This window comes from Hyperoodon ampullatus (assembly GCF_949752795.1).
Source record: "Hyperoodon ampullatus genome assembly, chromosome: 10".
Lineage (NCBI taxonomy): Eukaryota > Metazoa > Chordata > Mammalia > Artiodactyla > Ziphiidae > Hyperoodon > Hyperoodon ampullatus.
In genome coordinates, this window is record NC_136923.1 from 56,015,328 (window position 1) to 56,037,761 (window position 22,434).

Below are 22,434 nucleotides of genomic sequence, written 5' to 3' on the forward strand. Positions count from 1 at the left end.
ATCTAAGCATCTCCCTAATGCTCCCCCATCTTAATACTGTCACACTGGGCATTAGGATTTTAACATATGAATTTGGTGGGGGGAGGGGACACAAACATTCAGATCACAGCAGGTGTTTAATTCCAAAATGGTCTGCATGGTTGGGCCAGACATTAAGATTATATACTTCATTATGAAACATTATGTACTTCATTATGATCAACCCCCCAATGCAGGGAGAGATCCAGGTTTTGTAGTACCTAAAACTACAAACTGGGGGCAGGAGGATTCATTAAAAAAAGAATAAAATTTATAAAATTGGTTACAAAAATGAATATTCATTTAGAATGAAGAACTGTTGCAACAAATCACCAATTTTAAAAAGCTGATAAATTTTTTAAAAAACATAAGCATTGGGCTTCCCTGGTGGTGCAGTGGTTGGGAGTCCGCCTACTGATGCAGGGGATACGGGTTCATGCCCCGGTCCGGGAGGATCCCACATGCCGTGGAGCGGCTGGGCCCATGAGCCACGGCCGCTGAGCCTGCACGTCCGGAGCCTGTGCTCCACAATGGGAGAGGCCACAACGGTGCGAGGCCCGCATACCACACACACACAAAAAAAGCATTGAAGGTGTTGAAATAACAGTGTTAACTCCCTGACACACTTCAAAAATAATTCTTTTTTTTGTCTGCATACTCTTTCTCTCATCATATGACAGTAATTTCATAATATTTTCTGTAGAGAGAATGAAAAAGTAATTCTGTCTGTCCTCTAGTGGCTGATAGAGAGGCTTTTTTTAGGAATAGATTTTATTTTTATTTTATTTTATTTTATGTTTTATTTTTTATTGGAGTGTAGTTGATGTACAATGTTGTATTAGTTTCACGTGTACAGCAAAGTGAATGAGTTATACATATTTTTAGTCGATAGTTTAGAATATTTTTTTTCTTCAGCCTCACAACTCATTAATGGTAATGGCTTATAAATGGTTGGGATAACAAATTTGGGGACAAAAAATTGGGAAGAATTTTGCATAGACTTATCTTTTGGCTTCAGATCTTTTTCTCCTCCTTCCCATATACTTGCAGTGTTAAGGGCCAGAGGCAACACACCAAACACACTAGGATCTTGTGGCCGTGTATGACTGCCACAATGCCCAGAAGATCACACGGTGGGCAGTTTGAGATTCTTGGAAACCATTCGTACCACAGGACAGCTAGTGTTAACACAAACATGCATGTATCCAGACTAAGCTCATCTCTACCAGCCTCCCCTCAGCGGAATTCCAAAATACCACCACCACTTGGGAAAAGTGAGGATGGGGCAGCTGACATGGAAAAGGACAGGGTCTTAACCAGCTGTTATCAAAATATCTTTTGCAAATTTTCCAAGCCCATATGACCATGTGAACACACTTCTAGGCAATGGAAGAATGTGGCTTTTGTGGGGCTAAAGTTTTTGTGTCCAATTTGGATGGTCATTGGACTTTTTAAGAAGAAGAATACAGAATGAAGATATAAGATTAGATATAGGACTATTGAAAAGGGTGGAGAAGAGGAGGGACCCTAAAGCTTAAATTTCATCAGCTTCTAAGCAAACCTGCTGCCATCTCTTCTCCACCAGCCTCCCCAGCCTCCCCTCCACCCCTCCCCATACCAATCAGGGATTTCCACTTTCAGATGTGAGTCCTTTGTGGTCATTTGCACCCATGCTTTCCCACATGCTGTTTTTTCCGCCCACAGCCTGCTTTCAGCCTGCAACCCCTGGTGCCCTTTTCCGGATGCCTGCTGTACTTCCGGGCATCTCCACGTGTTGCCCCAAATCACGGCAGCAATGTTTCATACCACATTATGTCTTGAATGTTCAACTTTAACTTAGCAGCCATTTTTCACAGATCAACTGTGCTCTGGTGACTTAACATCTGGATACATCTGTTTTTGATCTTCATGGCTCTGTCTCATCCGGGCAACCAAGTCCTGCTTATGGTTCCTTCATTGTGCCTCTCACATCTGTCTTTTTCCATTCACTCCCTTGCCTCTGCTCTTGCCTGGGAGCAGTTCACTTCACATATGGATCAATGTTCCTGTCTCCAAATTGTGTTTCCTGTTCCCAAGCTCCAAGTATTGATACTGTAATCTGTCCTGCAAACAACCTTAAGCTTTATCTTCCTAAAACAAAACTTAATTTTCACACTTTATCCAAATGTTAAAAAAAAAAGAAAGAAAATCATGAAATGCTAAAGAGTATCTTCCTTCAACTGATATTCAAGGGCTCTGGACCTTTTTTTTTTTTTAGAGCTCAGCTTTTTATTGAACATGTTACTAAAGAGGTTTAGTCAAAAAGACCAAAGCCCATGCCACCATCAGACTCTTCAGATTCTTGTTTCTTTGCTTCTACTTTCTTATTCTCAGCTGGGGCATCAGTGGCGGAGGGGGCAGGACCTCCTGCCGGGCAGGTCCACCAGCCCCCACATTGCAGATGAGGCTCCTGATGTTGACATTGGCCAAAGCCTTTGCAAACAAGCGTGGCCTGAAAGGTTCAACATTTACACCGGCTGCTTTAACGGGGGCATTGATTTTACCTTCAGTGCCCATCACCTCATCACGGTGGAGGATGAGGGCTGAGTAGATGCAGGCGAGCTCCAAGACGGAGGCCATGGTGCAGGCGAGTGCTAGGCGGGGGCTGCCGGACTCAGTGCTAGTCGCGGGATGAAGCGAGGGCCTCACCCCAAGGACCAAGCACCTTAGCGGCAGCTGAGGAAAGCTGGACCATCTTCACACAGTCTCCATGATCATTAGCATACAAAAAAATTCTTATTTCCAACTGTTCATAAATTTTACTCTCTTCTGTCTGCAAGTGATTCTCATTTTTTTTCAAATTTAGAATAATGCAATGCCTTTGCTAAAAAAAAGAAATGATTGCTTTTTGATTCACATCTGAGTACCTATGACTCAATAAAGGATGTCATTTCCAGACTGCCAGTTTCTATGGCTTGCTGGTTTTCCACCAAAAAATCCAACACAACCAGGCACTTATGAGAGCTCCACTGAGTGATATCATCTCAAAGGGCAGAAGCGTATTTGCATATTGCACATTTACAAAGATATGAGTCATACAGATCTTCTTTAAGCAGGGAGACTGCTCCGTTGTGATGGCTCCCATAGAAATGACCTGGGATTGTCCTGCACAGCATTCATCAGGCATGTCCTCATTTTATTCTATTAGGAGAGAAGAGAGAGCAATGCCAGGCTGATCGATGTGCCGGTGAGTCTTACGGCTGTATTTTAGCATGACCTATATTACAGGAGTTAGGCAAACGTAAGAGAATTTACTACTCACAGGGTAATGGCTCACTGTGGTGTAAGGGTGTCCCAAACACGGCCTGCTCTTGCTTTACTTGCTTCCCAGTGCTTGACTGATAGTCTTTTTCCTATTTTGCCTTACTTTTGAAAGCATAGATTCTCTTGCCTTACTGATCTCTTTATACCCTTATCATTTTCCCCTGAGTTATTTGGCGCGATGGCAGCAGTGCGACGCCGAGGCTGATTTAACATCATCCCCCAAGTATGCAGCCCTGAGCTCAGAGTCGAATATTTTAAGACTGAAACATGTAACACATCTGTCAGGCAATGATACAAATACAGTCCCCTGTCAGAATGAATGAATGAGGTAATCCAGAGTATGGATAAATTGCAGGGACATGGAAGATGCTAGAAACTGCTTTTTGCCAAAAAGCATTTCTGTGTAATTAAGTTATTTGAGGAGGAATGATATTCCTTTGTTTGGGGTTCGAACTCATTTTTTTTTAACCAAGAGACCCTGGTGGTAATTCCTAAAGAATGAAAGTGAGGTGAGAAACAGATTCAGCTATACACACATAATGGAAAAAGTGTGTGGTCCTTTTCTGGGCTATCTCATGAGAAGGATATATTTTTTTCTGTAATATTTTGTAAAATTTGCTTAACCAGGTAGTTCCTCTTTACATGACTACAGTCCCATTTTGTATGTATTTATTACAAAAACCAGACACGAGGATAAACCCAGAAACCACTAAAAATGCTTCAACATTGATAGAAATGGACCTCATCCTAAAACCTGAAAAAATTCTCAACAAAGAGAAAATAATATCCCCAAGTCGGTTGTTTATACTGAAGGTATATAAGCTCCTTCCCACAGAGGAAGGGTGTGAAAGGATAGATATGTCAGATACATGATTAGAAACAAGAGGACAAGTAAGTCAGGCAGAGAAAGACAAACACCATATGACATCGCTTACATGTGGAATCTAAAAAAATGGTACAAGTGAACTTAATTTCAAAACAGAAGTAGAGTCACAGATGTAGAAAACAAACATGGTTACTGGGGGAAAGGCAGGGTGGATAAATTGGTAGATTGTGATTGACATATACACAGTACAATATATAAAACAGATAACTAATAAGGACCTACTGTATAGCACAGGGAACTCTACTCAATACTCTGTAATGGCCTATATGGGAAAAGAATCTAAAAAAGAGTGGATATATGTATATGTATAACTGATTCACTTTGCTGTACACCTGAAACTAATACAACAGTGTGAATCAACTATACTCCAGTAAAAATTAATTTAAAAAAGAAAGAAATGAGAGGACAGAGTGCAGCCTGTATGGGGAAGGTTAAGTGAAAGGAAGGAGGAGACCAGGAGGACTACGTCCCTGGTTCCTCATTGATCATTCAACTGGGAAGGAAGTTCCCAACTTTACACACAATTGGCTCAGTTATTTATAACTTGGGATGTGCCATTTGAAGCAGCAATTCAGTTCTGTGAATGGTCCACGCACACTCAATTCTCTTCATCTGGAAACAGAGGTGAAAATCTCACATTGAAGATCTAAGATAACAATGACCTGGCAGTGTCATGTGAGTAGAAGTTATCACTAATCTCATTTAACCCTGCACACACCTAGAATCCTAGTGTCCTGATACCACCTTCAATAATATCTCAACGTGACTCTTACATACAACTAGAACTATATTTATAAGTATGTGAGTTATTAGATCTTTATTAGCATAGGACTGTACATCATAGTCTAGAATCTTCTCGAGACTATACTGGATTGTTCCTTATTTTTCAGCTGCAACTTCGAAGAGGAGAGAAATGATGTCGATGTTCAAACAGGCCACTTATCCTTTTCTGTGCCATCTCACCTAATCGTGGTGTTTGAGAGTTTGGCAAAGTGGAATCTACTGACTCCAAATCAGTGCTCTTGTTCTATGTGGGATGCCCTCCTCCTGGCTCCCACTGGTAGGAGAAAACCTACATATCCTGACTCAAATTCCACCTCCTCTGAGAAACCTGTATCACAGGCAGATTTATCTCCTCCCTGCTTAAGGCTCTATATAGGGGCCCTTTTCCTCCTGCCTCTGCTGGTGATAAATATTCTGTGCAGTATTTCATCCTTTACTAGCTATCCCTGACTTGGCACACTGGAGAGTTGAGGACAGGGCATGGGGCACTGACCCTTAACACTTATGTATGCACAGTAAGTCCCCTACATACGAACCTTCAATTTGTGACCTTTCAAAGAGGCGAATGTGTAGTTGGTTCCAGCAAGGAACCAGAACCTGTGCCATCAACGTCAGGCGTGAGTGAAATTGCAGCTTGCCCTCCATTTCCTATAGCTGATGATCCTTCAGCTCTACCATCTCCCACCTCTTCTCCCTCCTCCAGTCAGTAGCTCTTCTTGCCTGTTCACTCAGTGCCAGGCTCTGTATGCCAGCTGTTGTACTATACTACTGTGCTTTTCAAGGTACTATACTATAAGATTAAAAATGTTTTATTTTTTGTGTGCTTTTAATGTATTATTTGTGTGAACTTAAACAGCTGATTGTGTTAGCTGGGTACATAGGCTAACTTTCTTGGACTTACAAACCAATTGGACTTAATGTGCTCTCTGAACAGAACTCGTTCGTATGCAGGAGATTTACTGTACTGAGGACCAGTCTTTCAGTTGGTACTTAATCATTTGCTAGATGTTGAATTTTACCATAAAAATCTTGTCAATAGTGATTGTTCTTGGTAGATCCAGGGATAATCCAGAAACCTAGCCCCCAATTATATTCTTAGTTTTATGAGATAAATGTATGCTGTGCTATATGGTTGTGAAAACATGGCATCTTGAGGAGAGGCTGTGCTTGCCTTTCTACTGATGGGGGCCTGTGTGAAGAACAGAAAAAAGGAGATATGGAAAATAGATCTCCTCCTTTCTTCTCCTACTGCAGCTCTCTGCCAAACACCTGCTAGCCTGCTGCTTATAGATAGAGTTATAGCAGCTGGGCTAAGCCAAGAGAAGTTATGGAAATATATTTACTCATCACTGGCCAAGAATACGCTCATCTTTTCAAACATAGGACAGTCACACATGTCTGTCAAAACTGTGAGGGAAGTGAACTTCATATTCTAGGTCTCACTATATATGTATCAACTAAATTTTGCCTGTTACAAAAATACAGAGATAGAGAGAGCTCATAAGATCTTTGTAAATATCAATACATGTAAATAAAGGTCTATTCCATTATAAACTGAACTTGTGTATACTTGAATTAAAAATTCATTTGTCTATCAACATTGAGACGTGATTTTTAAATTTTGATTTTATTAAGGATATTGAAATAATTGTTACAATGTATTTTTCCAACTAGTTTGGTAAATAACTTCTTTCTTCATATAACATTCTCTGATGGCTACGGGACATGAACATAAATTTCTTTCTGCTTCATATCAGATTTGCGTGTGTGTTTAAAATAATAAAAACTCCATTCAGTGGCTATTTGTGAGTGATGATGGAAAAGATCCATTCTTTGCTGGAAAAGAAATATATTTGTCACAAATAGCCACCAACTTCAGTGGAGAAAATTATTTGCACACTGAACAGGGAAACTGCCAAAGCGAAGAACAGAGCATCTGCTGTGGACAAGGGTATAATTATCTTGCTCATCCAAACACTGTTGGGCGTAAAAGTTTTACTCTCTCTCTGGCAAGATGCTCTGCTCAGACTTTTTTTTTTTTTCTGCTTAGACTTTTAACACAACATTATTAGCAAATAATAACTAGTTTGGTAGTCCTGTCAATAACAACAGTCCGTTTTTTGGACCATTTCCTGAAAAATAGAAAGCAGACTCTAAATCTGATGAAATTAACCATTTAGGTGCCAAAATGATCAAAAGCATCAGTCCTGTCCCATCGTAAACCTTTCATATACCTGCCTACATCGTTTGACATAGAATTGTGAATTTTTCAAAAAGAGGAAATATTTTATTTTTCTGTTTCTAGATTATAATTTACTGTACATTTCTATGAACTATTTTCTGATCCTTAATATTTTCTTTCCCAGCTTGGTGAGGCCAACATTACTTTTATGCCACTCTACCTCCATTTAGAAAGAAAAATGAGTGGACCATTCTGGTAGACCAGATGGATAAAAGTTTGTTTATAATGAACAGATACCAATGATCATAGTTATAGGTGCTTTTCTGAATCTGCTGTTGCCAATTCTAACTTTTCTCTTGGAATTTCAACTTGAGATGGGCAAGAGACTTGAGTATGCTCATAAAACCATTGGAACAAGGGGGTTAGACTTTCTTTTCCAATTGCTTACATGTAATTGTTGTCTTTTAAAAAAAAAAAAAAAGAAAGAGAGGAGAGGAATCATGAGGCCATTTTCAATCAATGACTTTAATAGGCAGGCCTGTTGAAATAATGTCATGCCACTGTTTTTCCCCAAAACTTCCAACCTCTATCAGCAACAGCTGACAAGTTCCAGCTAATTTGAAATTGTGTGTTCTCTCCTGTGAAGATCAGACCACACACACAGCATTGGAAAACACCCAGTAATACCATGATTTCCCAAACAGAGGGCTCATCATGTTCCTTCCTCTGTGCATAAAATAATAATGTGTCCTTTTTATTTAGAATAGAAAACTTTCCCATCCATTTAAATTTTATTCTTCAGTAACAGGGGGAAGAGGAGATCAAATATTAAAGTCTATAAAAAAAAAGTAGAAGTGACAATTTCCTCCAAGGTTGGTGATTCCAGACACTGGCACAAATTCATCCAACTGGGTGTCTCAAGAACATATTCCCACATGAGGATCCAAAAGGGAAAGTGTCACAGAACTGACAGATGGGCTTCCCTTGCCTAGATCAACCTAATGGAGCTTTTAGGCAATTTACACACTAGCTGTCAGTGACAAGGTGTGTGTCAAGGACTTGAGAGTGGCCAAGAGAAGTCTCATGGAAGACATGGCTTCATCACTGATGCGTGTGCATGCTGATTGGCAAAATTTGTTAGGAGGCTGCCAGTTTAATGGAAGAACTTTTTTTTTTTTCCTTTCTGAGTTACTGGCAGCAGCAGTTCACTATAGGGTTAAGGCCAGAATAATCTTCATCCCAAATAAAAGACACACTGAAGTCTCATTCTTTCTTTTGGTAAATCACACCCAAAGTTGTGTTCTCATGCCTTCACTTTTTTATTACATATGCATTGGAAATATTTTTTCTAGTCTTATGGTTGAATATTTAAATATTGAAATATTGACAGCTGCCTGGTTTATCGAATCTCACTATCTGAAATAAAGACACAGTGGCTAACAAATTGAACAAACTATAAGAAGTAAATAAATTTGTAGAAACATACAACCTGCTAAGACTGAATCAAGAAGAAACAGACAATTTGAATAGACCAATCACTAGTAGTGAAACTGAATTTGAAATTGAATCCAAGCAAACAAAGGTCCAGGACTGGATGGATTCACAAGGGAATTCTACCAAACATATAAAGAAGAGCTAATACCCACCCTTCTCAAACTGCTTTTAAAAAACTGAAGATGAGGGCTTCCCTGGTGGTGCAGTGGTTGAGAGTCCGCCTGCCGATGCAGGGGACACAGGTTCGTGCCCCGGTCTGGGAGGATCCCACATGCCGCGGAGCGGCTGGGCCCGTGAGCCATGGCCATTGAGCCTCCGCGTCCGGAGCCTGTGCTCTGCAACGGGAGAGGCCACAACAGTGAGAGGCCCACATACCGCAAAAAAACAAACAAACAAACAAAAAAACCGAAGATGACAGAACACTCCCAAATTCATTCTACAAGGCCACCATTACCATGATACCAAACCCAGACAAAGACACTACAAAAAAACAAAATTACAGGCCAATATCTTTAATTTTGTATAGATGCAAAAATTCTCAACAAAATATTAGCAAATCAAATCCAACAACATATTAAAAGGATCATACACCATGATCAAGTTGGAATTATTCCAGGAGTGCAAGGATGGTTCAATATTCTCAAATCAATCCATGGGATACAACACATTAACAAAAGGAAGGATAAAAATCACATGATCATCTCAATAGATCCAGAAAAAGCACTGGACAAAATTCAATATCCATTCATGATTTAAAAAAACTCTCATCATACTAAATATAGAGAGAACTTATCTCAGTATAACAAAAGCCATTTATGAAAAAACCCACAGCTAATATCGTACTTCATGGTGAAAAGCTGAAATTCTTTCCTTTAAATTCAGGAAAAAGACAAGGATGACCACTCTTGCCACTTTTACTTAACATAGTATTGGAAGTCCTAGCCACAGCAATCAGACAGGAACAATAAATAAAAGGCATCCAACTTAAAAGGGAAAAAGTAAACTGTCACGATCTACAGATGACATGATGCATTATATAGAAAACCCTAAAGTCTCCACCAAAAAAAACCTATTAGAACAAATAAATGAATTTAGTAAAGTTTCAGGATACAAGATGAACTATACAGAAATCTTTTGCTTTTCTATACACTAATAATGAATTATCAGAAAGAGAATGTTTTAAAAATCCCATTTAAAATCACATCAAAAAGAATAAAATACCTGGGAATTAACTTAACTAAGGAGGTGAAACTGAAAACTATAAAACACTGATGAATGAAATTGAAGATGATACAAAGAAATGGAGAGATGCCCCATGGTCTTGGCCTGGAAGAATTAATATTGATAAAATGTCCATGCTACCCAAAGCAATCTATAGATTTAATGCAATCACTATCAAAATACCCATGAATTTTTTTCACAGAACTAGAACAAATATCTCCTAAAATTCATGTGTAACCACAAAAGACTCTGAATTGCCAAGCAATCTTGAGAAAAAAGCAAAAAGCTGGTGTTATCACCCACCCAAACTTCAGACTATACTACAAAGCTACAGTAATCAAAACAGTATAGTACTGGCACAAAAATAGACCAAAAAAATCAATGAAACAGAACAGACAGCCCATAATTAAACCCACAGAGCTACAATAATTAATCTTTGACAAAGGAAGCAAGAATATACAATGGGGAAAACACAGTCTCTTCAATAAGTGATGTTGGGAAAACTGGACAACTACGTATAAAACAATGAGATAAGAACATATCCTTACACTATATATAAAATAAACTCAAAATGGATTAAAAACCTAAGTGTTAAGACCCGAAATCATAAAACTCCTAGAAGAGAATATAGGCAGAACACTCTTTGCCATAAATTGTAGCAATATTTTCTTGAATCATCATCCTATGGCAAAAGAAATAAAAGTAAAAATAAGCAAATGGGACTTAAAAGCTTTTTCACAGCTAAAAAAAAAAAATCAACAAAACAAAAAGACAAACTACTGAATAGGAGGAAAATATTTGCAAATGATATGTCCAACAAGGGGTTAATATCCACAATATATCAACAGTTCACACAACTCAATATCAAAAAAATGAACAATCCAATCAAAAATGGGCAGAAGACGTGAATAGACATTTTTCCAAAGAAGACATATAGATGGCTAACAAGTATGTGAAAAGATGCACAACATTGCTAATTATTAGAGAAATGCAAATCAAAACCACAATGAGATATCACCTCACACCTGTCAAAATGGCCATCATCAAAAAGTCTACAAATAACAAATGCTGTTGAGGATGTGGAGTAAAGGGAACACTCATATGCTGTTGGTGGAAATGTAAATTGGTGCAGCCACTATGGAAGACAGTATGGAGATTCCTCAAAAAACTAAAAATAGAACTACCATATGATTGATCCAGCAATTCCACCCCTGGGTATATATCTGGAAGAAAATGAAAACACTAATTTGAAAAGATACATGCACCCCAATGTTCACAGCAGCATTACTCACAATAGCCAAGATTTGGAAGCAATCCACATGCCCATCAACAGATGAATGGGTAAAGGAGATGTGGTATATATATACAATGGAATATTACTCAGCCATAAAAATTAATGAAATTCTGCCATTTGCAGCAATGTGGATGGATGTGGAGAATATTATGCTCAGTGAAAGAAGTCAGAGAGAGACAAATACTGTATATCATTTATATGTATAATCTAAAAAAATAAAACAACTGGATGTATATAGCAAAACAGAAACAGACTCATGGATATAGAGAACAAACTAGTGGTTGCCAGAGGGGCGAAGGAAGGGGGGAGGGGCAAGATACAGGTATGGGATTAAGAGATACAGATTACTATATATAAAATAGATAGGCAGCAAGGATATATTACATAGCACAGGGAAATACAGCCATTATCTGGTAATAACTTTTAATGGAGTGTAATCTATAAAAATACTGAACCACTATGCTAGACACCTGAAACTAATATAAATACTGTAAATCAACTATACTTCAATTAAAAAAAGAAACAGTAGCTGCCAAAGCCAATGTGCATATTCTTGTTGCTTATCACATTCTGGAAAGTTTCATCCTAATCCTACAGTCTACTGTAGGATTGTTTCAGTGAAGCAATGCAAGAAATATTAGAGAAGCATCAGTTCTATGTGTTAATATATTGTGTTCTCACAACTTGCTCTTTTGACTTTGACCACATAAATTATCTGCCACCATGGTCGGAAGGCACATGGGTAACTCCAAATGAACACATCTTCCATAATTTACACTCTATTATAATGCTGTCTCATATTATGCTGGTCTGGACCATAATATTTTTCTTTCACCAATGGTTATCCATGAGTTTGACACAAGTCGTTTTGATAACCACTTATGCATTGGGATTTATTCTCTTGAGATGCATTGTCGTGTAACACAGCCACCATCCTGTAAGGAAATTATTCCAACAGCATAATTTCTTGAAATGGGTTTTTACAGATAAGCTTTAAAGACAATAATGTGTAGTCATTGAAAGGAAGACTGTGTTAAGAGTTAAGGCTAAAACATGTACCATTTCAGTCACAGAATATTCTGCAGGAGAGAGAGGCTCCATGGAGATTCCCTGGAGGCCAAGACAGCATATGGAGAAAGAGGCCATGGAAAGGAGAACTGAGGTGCCCCAACTGAGGGTTCTCCACAGAGCTCCTGATAAACAGATCTGTGTAAGTGACCCTAGGTGGCACCACATGGAGCAAAAAGCCTACCAGGTCAATGCAGAGAATCACAACCTTATTCAAAAAAATCAACAACTTAATAAGCAATATATCATACTTGCTTTTAGCCACTTTGTTATCTATTGCTAATTTTTATGCAGAAACAGATAACTGAAATAACCACTTAAAAATGCAACTTTTTTCCGAGATCCTGATGGACAGCTAACTAACTTGCTGGGTGACATTTAATCTGCCAGAGGCTGTTTTCTCATCTATAATATGAGCAAGTTGAACTAGGTGACCTCAAGGTGCCTTCCAGCTCTGAGAGTCTATTTCATTCTGCACTGGGATTAGAATAAAGGTTGTTAGCCATCTGACTGCAACAGCAAACTAATTATGCAACCTTGCAACCTTCAAGGGAAGAGACTTTAGCTGGCAATCCTGGTCCAATATAAATCCACCAGGTAACAAAACATCCTTTGTGAAAAGGGCTTCAATCTCAGCCTCATCATAGCTGAGCATTTTTGATGTAGATTCTTCAACTCTCTGTTATATATATTCTGAAGAAAACAATTGTTTTGTGTTAGTGATTACACAATATGAGATGTGTGCTTTTCAAAAGAGCTAGGATCTGCTGCTGTAAGTTCTTTCCACTATTTAGAAAGAAAAGGAATAAACGTATAATGTATATAATGACATTAGAGAGTCAGAAATCTGTACCTATTTACACATATAATTTCCCTAAGGGTAATTTAAACACCATTATCAAACGGTTTATTCTGTACCAATTTAGTACCAAGAATGAGATTATGATTGCTTTTTAAACTTGAGGACATTTTTTTCCCTTAATCATCATTTTTATAGTGTTTGTGGTGTGTCATACATTGTTCCAAACATTATACACATGAGGAAACTGAAGCATATAAACATTAGGTACACAGTTGACGTGTTAGAGCTGGTCTTATATCCCAGGAAGTCTGGCTCCAGATTCTGTATCCTTACACATAAATGTACTGTTTTGACCCATATGAGAAGTAAACCCAAGATCATGTTGTTATTTAAACCAAATTCTGACCGAGTGAGCTAATTAACATGATAGTTATATTTAAAACGTTGAAGAATTATGGCAGAACTGTTTAGAGATATGAAGGTATTACAGAAAAATCAAAGACCAACTTAAGTCAAAACAAATCTGTAATTTGGATGCAAACTAAACCGAAATATTTTATTTACTCAGTTTTCAAAAAGGCACCTATTTTTAGAAATGCTTTCTCTAAGTTCTGCACTGTCTCTTAAAGACATTAATATTTATTCACTAATTTTATTTCCATTCATAATGTGAATTATCTTATTATTACCCAAGTGAGAATATTTACACACATGCCAGAAAATCTCAACAACCTAATTTCATGATGTTGATTTATCCAGATTAGCTTTGGGGACACTGATTTGTACCCACTGTAAAGAGGACTGTGCTAAGAGTCATTTCAGCCACAGAAGCAAGTGTGATGCCCGAGTCTAACTCAGTTATCTCTTAGGGAGAAAAGGGAGGAGGCTGTAGGAGTGCTTAAGTGCCTGGTTAAATGGAGACCCTGGAAGCATCTTCCTAGACTGAGATCTTTGACTCTATGTAACCTAATCACACTCAGATATCGCAGCGGCTTATATTATAATTCTTTAAATCTGCATATTTGAATCAAATTATAATTAGTATATAGTATCTGCCTGTACTAACATCTTTTGACTATTCCTATTTTAATCAAATTATGCTGAGTATATTGATGAGCAAAATTGCCCCTACTGTTCAGCCATAGAGCACGGTGGCAGAGAATGGGACCCTGAAAACTGCTGAGGTTTGCATACAAGCTTCCTCAAGGTCATGCTACCTTGGAGAGGTTATTGAACCTCTCTGAGCCTCAGTTTCCACATCTGAGGACTAAGGTTAAAAATAGTACACCCCTCTTAGAGCTGCTAGGATGATTCAGTGAATGGAGCAGATGTGAACGACTTAGAACAGTCTCTGGCACTGAGTAAGCACGTGTAATTGTTAGTTATCATGATCATTTGTATTGTTCTTGCTCATAAACTTATTACTGAACTGCACTGGCATCTACATTGGCTCTACAGAGTGTACCAGGCAGTTCTCCATGTGAGAGCTTCCACTCAGGACACTGTGAGAATAGCATGTGTCTGATTTTCATAAATATGATTTTTATGACGATCACACTTAACATTAAGATCATTTCTTCCTTGGCATTAGAAACCTGCATATAGGTAAGTGACTATAACACACAGACAGCAAATTTGAGCATTTAAAAATTCTGCCGATTTTAGCTATAGCTCTACAAGTTAAAGAAAAAGAAGTGAAATTTCAATAGAATGACATTTTGCTAATCCTGTCAACAAAAAGTAAAAATAAAACAAAATGTTTTATTTTTGTGTGTGCATGTCTGCGTGTGTGAATACACAAAGATGTGACTTTTTAAATTTTTATTTTATATTGGCGTATAGTTGATTTACAATGTTGTGTTAGTATCAGGTGTACAGCAAACTGACTCAGTTATACATATACATATATCTATTCTTTTTCAGATTCTTTTCCGCTATAGGTTATTACAGAATATCGAGTAGAATTCCCTCTGCTATACGGTAGGTCCTTGTTGGTTATCTATTTTATATATAGTCGTGTGTATCTGCTAATCCCAAACTCCTAATTTATCCCTCTGCCCCACCTTTCCCGTTTGGTAACCATAAATTCAAAACACAATTAGACGTCTAGTTAAGGGTTATCAACAACATTTTTGAATGCAAAGCCCAGTTTTGGTTTCTGATGCATGCACTGTAAATGTTTGCTAAAATTGAATGACAAGGCAAAGGGGTTGAATTCAACAAATCATGTGGAAGAAATGTTTGGCTTGATTATCCAGGGGGAGTCCTGATGTGGCTTAACGAGCCAGACCACCTTTCATTAGGACACAGAAAGGGGCTAGGAGTACCATTTAGGGAGTGTAGCTGTGTGAAAATAATGCATTGCTCTGTGCCACCTTTAAAGATTACAATCGTAGCTTTTAGTGCAGATTTCATTTTTAATAATCTCCTTAAAAATCACTAAAAATATCACCCCACTGTGTAATTTGTTTCCTTCACACTGATGGCACTCCCACTGTTTAAAACTAATTGCTTTTTTAGATTCTCTTAAGGTCAGGCTCAGCAGAATGAATTTGAAGACAGCATAACTATGAGCCTCAACTGTTTAACACATCGAGAGCAGATCACGATGCTGATTGAATGTCTCCTTCAGAAACGTGCTGAAGATATTTACTTTAATTTGCCTCTAGGCAAACATCACAGTGACTGACAGTGTAACTTGAAGGTTTGTTAAATATAGTCTGGTGTTTATTTGCCTCTCTCTGGAAAATAGTCTAGAAATTAATCTTTTTTTAAAATTCAACAACTAGGATATGCAACAGGAAGAAAATTTATGTCTATATTCAGTTGGAATTTTTGTGAGGACATTCAAGTACTGTTTTAATCTGTCTAATCTATCTCTTTCAAGATGGCATATAAATTCCAAAGTTGTGCAATCTCTTCACCTTTTCCTAAGAGTGGAAACTCGGAAAACCAAAACAACAAAGTATATTGTCCAAATCAATCAGTAGCTGACCAGGTACATCTTGAGTGATTGCAAATATAGCTGAAAGGGCTGGATTTTCCCCACCGCTGTCAGTGACAAATGAAGCAGACAGTTGAACAATAGCCATACAATTTGCAGATTGAGTTAAGCAAGATGTGTTTAAGGAAATCTGTGTGTGTGTGTGTGTGTGTTCCTGCATGACTCATTCATCTAATTAGTACACACTCCCCCTGTTCCTACCTTACCCAACATACATGATGACCACACATGTGGCCAAGGGTACTTGCAATATACCAAAAATCAATGAGGCTCAGTATGAAAGTCATGTACCCTGATTTGCCACAAAACCAATTAAAAAAAAACAAATGAGAGGATTTATGGATTAAGAAGTATTGGTGTTTTTTTTCTTTTCTTAGAGATGCTTAAGAATAAAGAATTTTTAAGAGCATGACCTGACATATATATTTTCTGTGATTTTTTTTTTTTAATGTGGGCGCAGGACCATACACAAAGTCTGGAAGTCAGTAACCAAAAGCACCAACAGTGGTTCGCCTATCTGCAGTATCTATTTTCTCACAGAAAGTTGTAACCATCTTGAATTCTTAGAAACAGCATGGAGCCTTCCAAATCACTTGTTCATGAAGAATCACCAACTTTCCCATTATGATCTAATTTTCTTTTGAAAAAGACTTTAAAATCCATGAAAACTTAGATTTTGGTCCTAGCATTTAAAACACATCCTAAAAACATAAACTCTAGACACAAAGTGACTAAGCACAATCATTCACCCATGGTTATTGTGACTTTTAAGTCTAGATAAATGTCTTCTTCCATTCCTCCTTTTATTATCATTCATTAAAATTCAGAGAGGGTGAGGGAACAGTCTAGCATTAAAATCATTCCACAGTTGAACATTTATCCAAGACTACAACAGTTAACAGCTTTTATAGTGATGGTTTTGTTGCCACCTTTGGGTGTGTATTTTTCACTACAGGTTTTGGGAGAGAAGAGGGAGCCAGTGACCTCAGGCTGTAGGCGCTTTGCCATCTTCAGAACTGACCTACTTGTAACTCAGTACTCTCACTTCGGTTAGTGAAGCAAATGGAAGTTTCATCACTCAGGGCTGACCTGCCAAGGCACTATCCTATGCCACCTGGAGCCCTCAGGGGACAGCAGGGGGTATAAGGGGGGTGTCCCTAGAAAGTCCAGAGCTACTCAGGCAGTCATGTTCTCCCTCAACGTAGCTGGTCCAAAGAGCCACTACCCTGCAGATGGTGTGACAATTAAGTGACAACTCTGTAAAAATAGAGCCTGTAAACCCTCAACTAAAACATGCTCTTTGCTCATTTGTTTACATGGGGCCTAACAGAGACCATGTAGATAATAGACTGGATGGCACAACTAGTAAAAAGAAAATTCTATCAAAACGGATAGAATCGTAGGATTTCAGTGTATTCCCACTTCATTTTATAAATAGGGAAAAGAATTTCAGGGAGGGAAAGTCACCATCCCAAAAACAAACCACAGAGCACTCTAAATGAGTTAGGCTCCAAGTGTGGTCCGTGGGCAGGTGCCAGTCTACAAGCTGAGTCCAGTCTGCCACAAGTTCAATTACAGAAATCGAGAGAGAACGCTTACAAATGTGGATGCCAGTTTGATAGTCACAACATCCAAACGTCTGGTTTCATCCTTTACAAAAGCATCAGGCTGCAATGGATTAGAAATAAACAAAAACTCCATCTTCATCGTGGGTCGTTGAAGAAGCACCCCTGGGAATCAGCATCTCTTAACTTCTGGGATGTTAGTGTCTCCACCACACCTTCTTGGTCTTTACTGCAATCTGGGCTATACTATACTGCATAGTCCAGTTGAGAAGAATGCTGATATCAGATATAACTTTATGTCAATAGGAAAAGAACATAAAACTAATCCAAATGTCTATTACTGAGAAGTTTCAGGTGGGAGAAAGGAGAAATCACTGAGCAGTTTGGGAACTACATCACGCTGTCTTTGGGGTCAGATTTGTATACCTTTAAAAATGTGTTTGATTAGTTATTGTTTTCCTAGGTTAGAAGCAGAGATAAGGAACTTATTTCTTTACCAATTAAGATCTTTAATCGTATATCTGCAATCATATTTTATTAACGACAGAAAAGGAGAAAAGTAAAAATGATTGATTTTCCCCAACTTCAATTGCATTTCATTGTTTCAGCCACGTCACCACGGGCTTTCCAGAGAATTTCCAGCGACCATCATACTGCCCGGGAAAAAGTTTTCAACAGCCCTGGAATGTCCTTCTAGAAATCCCATTGCTTCCTCAAGTCCGGCCTTTCTTGTGAGCCTCACAATGGATGGGGCCTCGAGTTGGAGGTACCGTTCTTACAAGTCATAGATCAGCTTTCTCCAGCTCAGGTAACCAGGTAAAGGTGACCCCTAGAGCTGTTCCACTGCTTCTACCTAGAGCCAGATCTGGTCGGATACACACAATATTCACTTCCTTCACCCACCCTTCAACTTAAACTGACAGAAGATGCTCCGCATGTTTCGCTCTAAACAAGTACCTTAAATATATGAGACCAATAGCTTTTGGGAAAAGAACTGAATCCATTCATGTCATGTCATTTATTTCCTTTGACCTTTCCTCCCAAACTTCAGCTTTGGCACAGCTGGGCACTCCCCTGTCAGGATAAGGAAATACATTCAAATACAGCTATGATTCTGAAAGAATTATAGGAAAGTAGGAGATTAGGTATGCTTCTTTGTTTGTTTGTCTGAATTTTTAACTTTGTAATCTTTTACTTTGCTTGAGAATAGGACATATCTGATTGATTTATGATCAACAGCTCAATCCCCCCTCCCTTTTATTCTCCTATTTTATTTTTTTTAAATTCTCCTATTTTAAAACATTAAAGGATCCTCTTATACTTTTCTTCACGGTTCCAGGGCCTTGTACAAATTAAATGCTCAGTAAATAAAGTATAAATAGCTATTGTAGGAGATCATAGTGGCTTTTGTCTCCCTCTGTTTGGAATCGTGGAGTTACTTTGTCAATACATTCAAATTCATTTTCATAGCCCTCCATCTGAATTCTTTATTGACCCAGCTTGAATATCCTCTGCTGTAAAGTTCTGTGCCACAAACTGCAAACTGTGTAGGTGGAGCACTGCCCCCACCCCGTGAAAAATATAAAATTTAATCTCACTTCCAAATCCATAAATACGCTTCTTTTCGGAGTCAGTACAGGTTATACAGGGGGGCCTCCAAACTGATCTCTGACCAATTATACTTCTATTCAAGACTACTTTGCCATCAAACGGGAAAACAGTTCCAAGATCTCTCTGAAAAGATCAATATAGTTAACCCACGGCTAGCACGATTAGAAAACAAAAAGGATAGTCAAAGCACATCTCACAACTACTTTATTATGTTAGTCACATTTTTGGTTTTTGGTGTTATAAAAACCTACATCATTGCTTAATCTGTTCACTTGTGGAACATTTATTGAACAAAACTCTCTGCATGGAATACAAAAATAAATAAGATGCAATGCCCTGAAATATTTTGACTGATTTCGAACACATGCAGTTGAGCTGTTTGTATATTTGGCTATATACAATTCTGCTGGAATCTTCAGTCCTAACTTGAATCCTTGGTTGTAGACATTCCAGATAACCTCTTCCTTCATTAGAATAATTTTTCCTGCACCCCTGTCTTTAATGATTGGAGGGCCATAGATATATATCTAAAAGCCTAGTCTTCAGTATATTACTAAGAGCTCTTTTCATCATTGTCACTGTAAAGTCATCACTGTGGCATAAAATGGAGCACACTGAAAGTGGCTATCATCCAACAAGCAACACACACCAGCCTGGTGTCTGTGCTGTTATCGAAATTACAGTATAGGCAGCTACACTAACGTGCTTGATGTTTGAAATGTTTCGCTCTGGGGCAACTTGTTCAAAGCTGTCTTTCTTTAATTTGAAGCAATTTCCCCTTTTCCAGGTTAAAAACATCAATCGTCATACCATGACCACAAGAGAGAAAAGAACTGTAGCAGCTGTCTGAACACTGAGAAGAATAAAACCACAACGCAGAAGTTTTTCTGTAAAGGGAGTTTCTCTGTTTAAGAAAGTTTAAAGGATAAATTCAAGTTCAGTCTTACTTATAAGCAGTCTCTGAAAGAAGGAAAGATTTCTATCCCTCAGTTTCATTTAGAACTTCCCACGATGTCATTATTACACATCTATGCTCCTTTATGACACTAAAGTGGCTATCACTGTTTAAATTAAAAGCCAACCTAGTTTGGTTATAACTTTTCTTCTTAAATTCTGCCCAGGGTTTAAATAAGCAGTAGTAAACATAAGCAATCCTCCTTCCTGAAGCTCTGCATCCATGAGGGCATCACATACTCTCTCATGATGAAAAGGTGCTTTGCTCTGCAACCCTCCACCTTGCCTGACAAATGTTACACTGAAGATGCACATACTGTAAATGCAGAGGCCTGAGTCAGATTTCATGCCTCTTTCACAGAAGTACACATAATAGTTTATAACTTAACTTTACCAGTGATATGGTGGAATCTTGCTCAAATATTTGTGGAACCAATGTTAAATACAGAACATAACATTTTTAAACATTTGTAATTAATATGGGCTATTTTTAACAATGAGTGATAGATGTTTCTGGAAACTCTATTTGACTTATTTATATCCAGTACTATGTATTATTTATAATAGATTTTATTATAGATTTTATTTTTAGAGCATTTTAGTTTCACAGCAAAACTGACCAGAAAGTACAGAGAGTCCCACATACCTCCTGCCCTACACACACACACCCTCCCCCATTATCAGCATCCTGTACCACAGTGAGAGACCTGTTACAATCAATAAACCTGAGTTGACAAGTAATTGTCACTCAAAGTCCATAGCTTACATTTGGGTTCACCCTTGGTGTTCTATATTCTATGAGTTTTGACAAATATTTAATGATGTATATCCACCATTGTAATATCACAGAATAGTTTCACTGCCCTAGAAATTCTGTGTTCCACCTATTCATCCCTCCTTGCCCTCAATCCCTGATCTTTTTATTATCTTCATAGTTTGCCTTTTCCAAAATATCCTATAGTTGGAATCATACAGTATAATTGGTTTCTCAGATTGGCTTCTTTCACTTAGTAATATGCATTTAACGTTCCTCCATGTCTTTTCCTGACTTGATGGTTCATTTTTTTAAAGCACCAAATAATATTCCATTGTCTGGATGTATCAATTTATTTATCCATTCACCTATCAAACAACACATTGATTGCTTCCAAGTTTTGACAATTATGGATAAAGTTGCTATAGACATTTATGCATTTTCTTTATTCACTTATTTGTTTGTTTAGTTTAATTTTTTTTTCATCTCGGATTCAGTCATGGATTCTTTCCTTTTTCTTGGCAGTTCTTATTGAGATTTCAGAGTTTCTTTAACTGTAATTAATGAAATGATTAAAACACTGAGAACATTTACCTTCCACTGAATTTAAAGAGATGGAAAAACTGTTAGAACTAACAAACAAATTCAGTAAAACTGCAGGGTACAAAATCAATATACAAAACTCAGTTGCATTTTTATACATCAGCAATGAAACATCTGAATGAGAAACAGAGAAAATAATCTGGTTTGTAATAGTACTAAAAATAATAAAATACTTAGGAATACATGTAACCAAGGAGGTGAAAGATCTGTGCACCGAAAACTATAAGATATTGATTGAAAAAGACACAAATAAATGGAAAGATTTTCTGTGCTGTGGATTGGAAGAATTAATATTGTTAAAAAGTCCATACTACCCAAAGCAATCTACAGATTTGTTGCAATCCCTATCAACATTCCGATGGCATTTTTCACAGAAATAGAAAAAACAATCCTAAAATTTATATGGAACCAAAAAAGACCCTAATTAGCCAAAGCAAGCTTGAGAAAGAAGAACAAATTTAGAGGCATCACACTTCCTGATTTCAAATTATACTATAAAGCTATAGTAATCAGAACAGTATGGTACTGGCATTAAAACAGACACATAGATCAATGGAAATGAATAGAATCAAGAGCCCAGAAGAAATAAACCCATGCACATACTGTCAACTAATATTGACAAAGGATCCAAGAATACTAAGTGGGAAAAAGACAGTCTTTTCAATAAATGGTGTCGATAAAACTGGATATTCATATGCAAAAGAATGAAATCTTACATCACTCACAAAAATTAACACAAAATGGATTAAAGACTTAAAGGTAAGACCTGAAACTATAAAACTCCTGGAAGAAAATATAGGGGAATATCTCCTAGACACTTGTCTTGAGAACAAGTTTGAATATGATACCAAAAGCACAAGCAACAAAAGCAAAAAAAAACAAGTGGGACTAC

At 37.7% G+C, this 22,434-nt stretch overlaps 1 protein-coding gene and 1 pseudogene across 7 annotated transcripts in view; both read right to left on the reverse strand.

Annotated features, from left to right (window-relative positions):
* RBMS3 (RNA binding motif single stranded interacting protein 3) overlaps positions 1 to 22,434 on the reverse strand; it is a gene marked incomplete at both ends in the record, with an annotated part of 717,356 nt that overhangs the window by 570,514 nt on the left and 124,408 nt on the right. The window lies entirely within an intron of this gene.
* Positions 2,312 to 2,637, reverse strand: LOC307059195 (large ribosomal subunit protein P1-like; annotated as a pseudogene). The gene has a single exon. The product of its transcript is annotated as a large ribosomal subunit protein P1-like (transcript).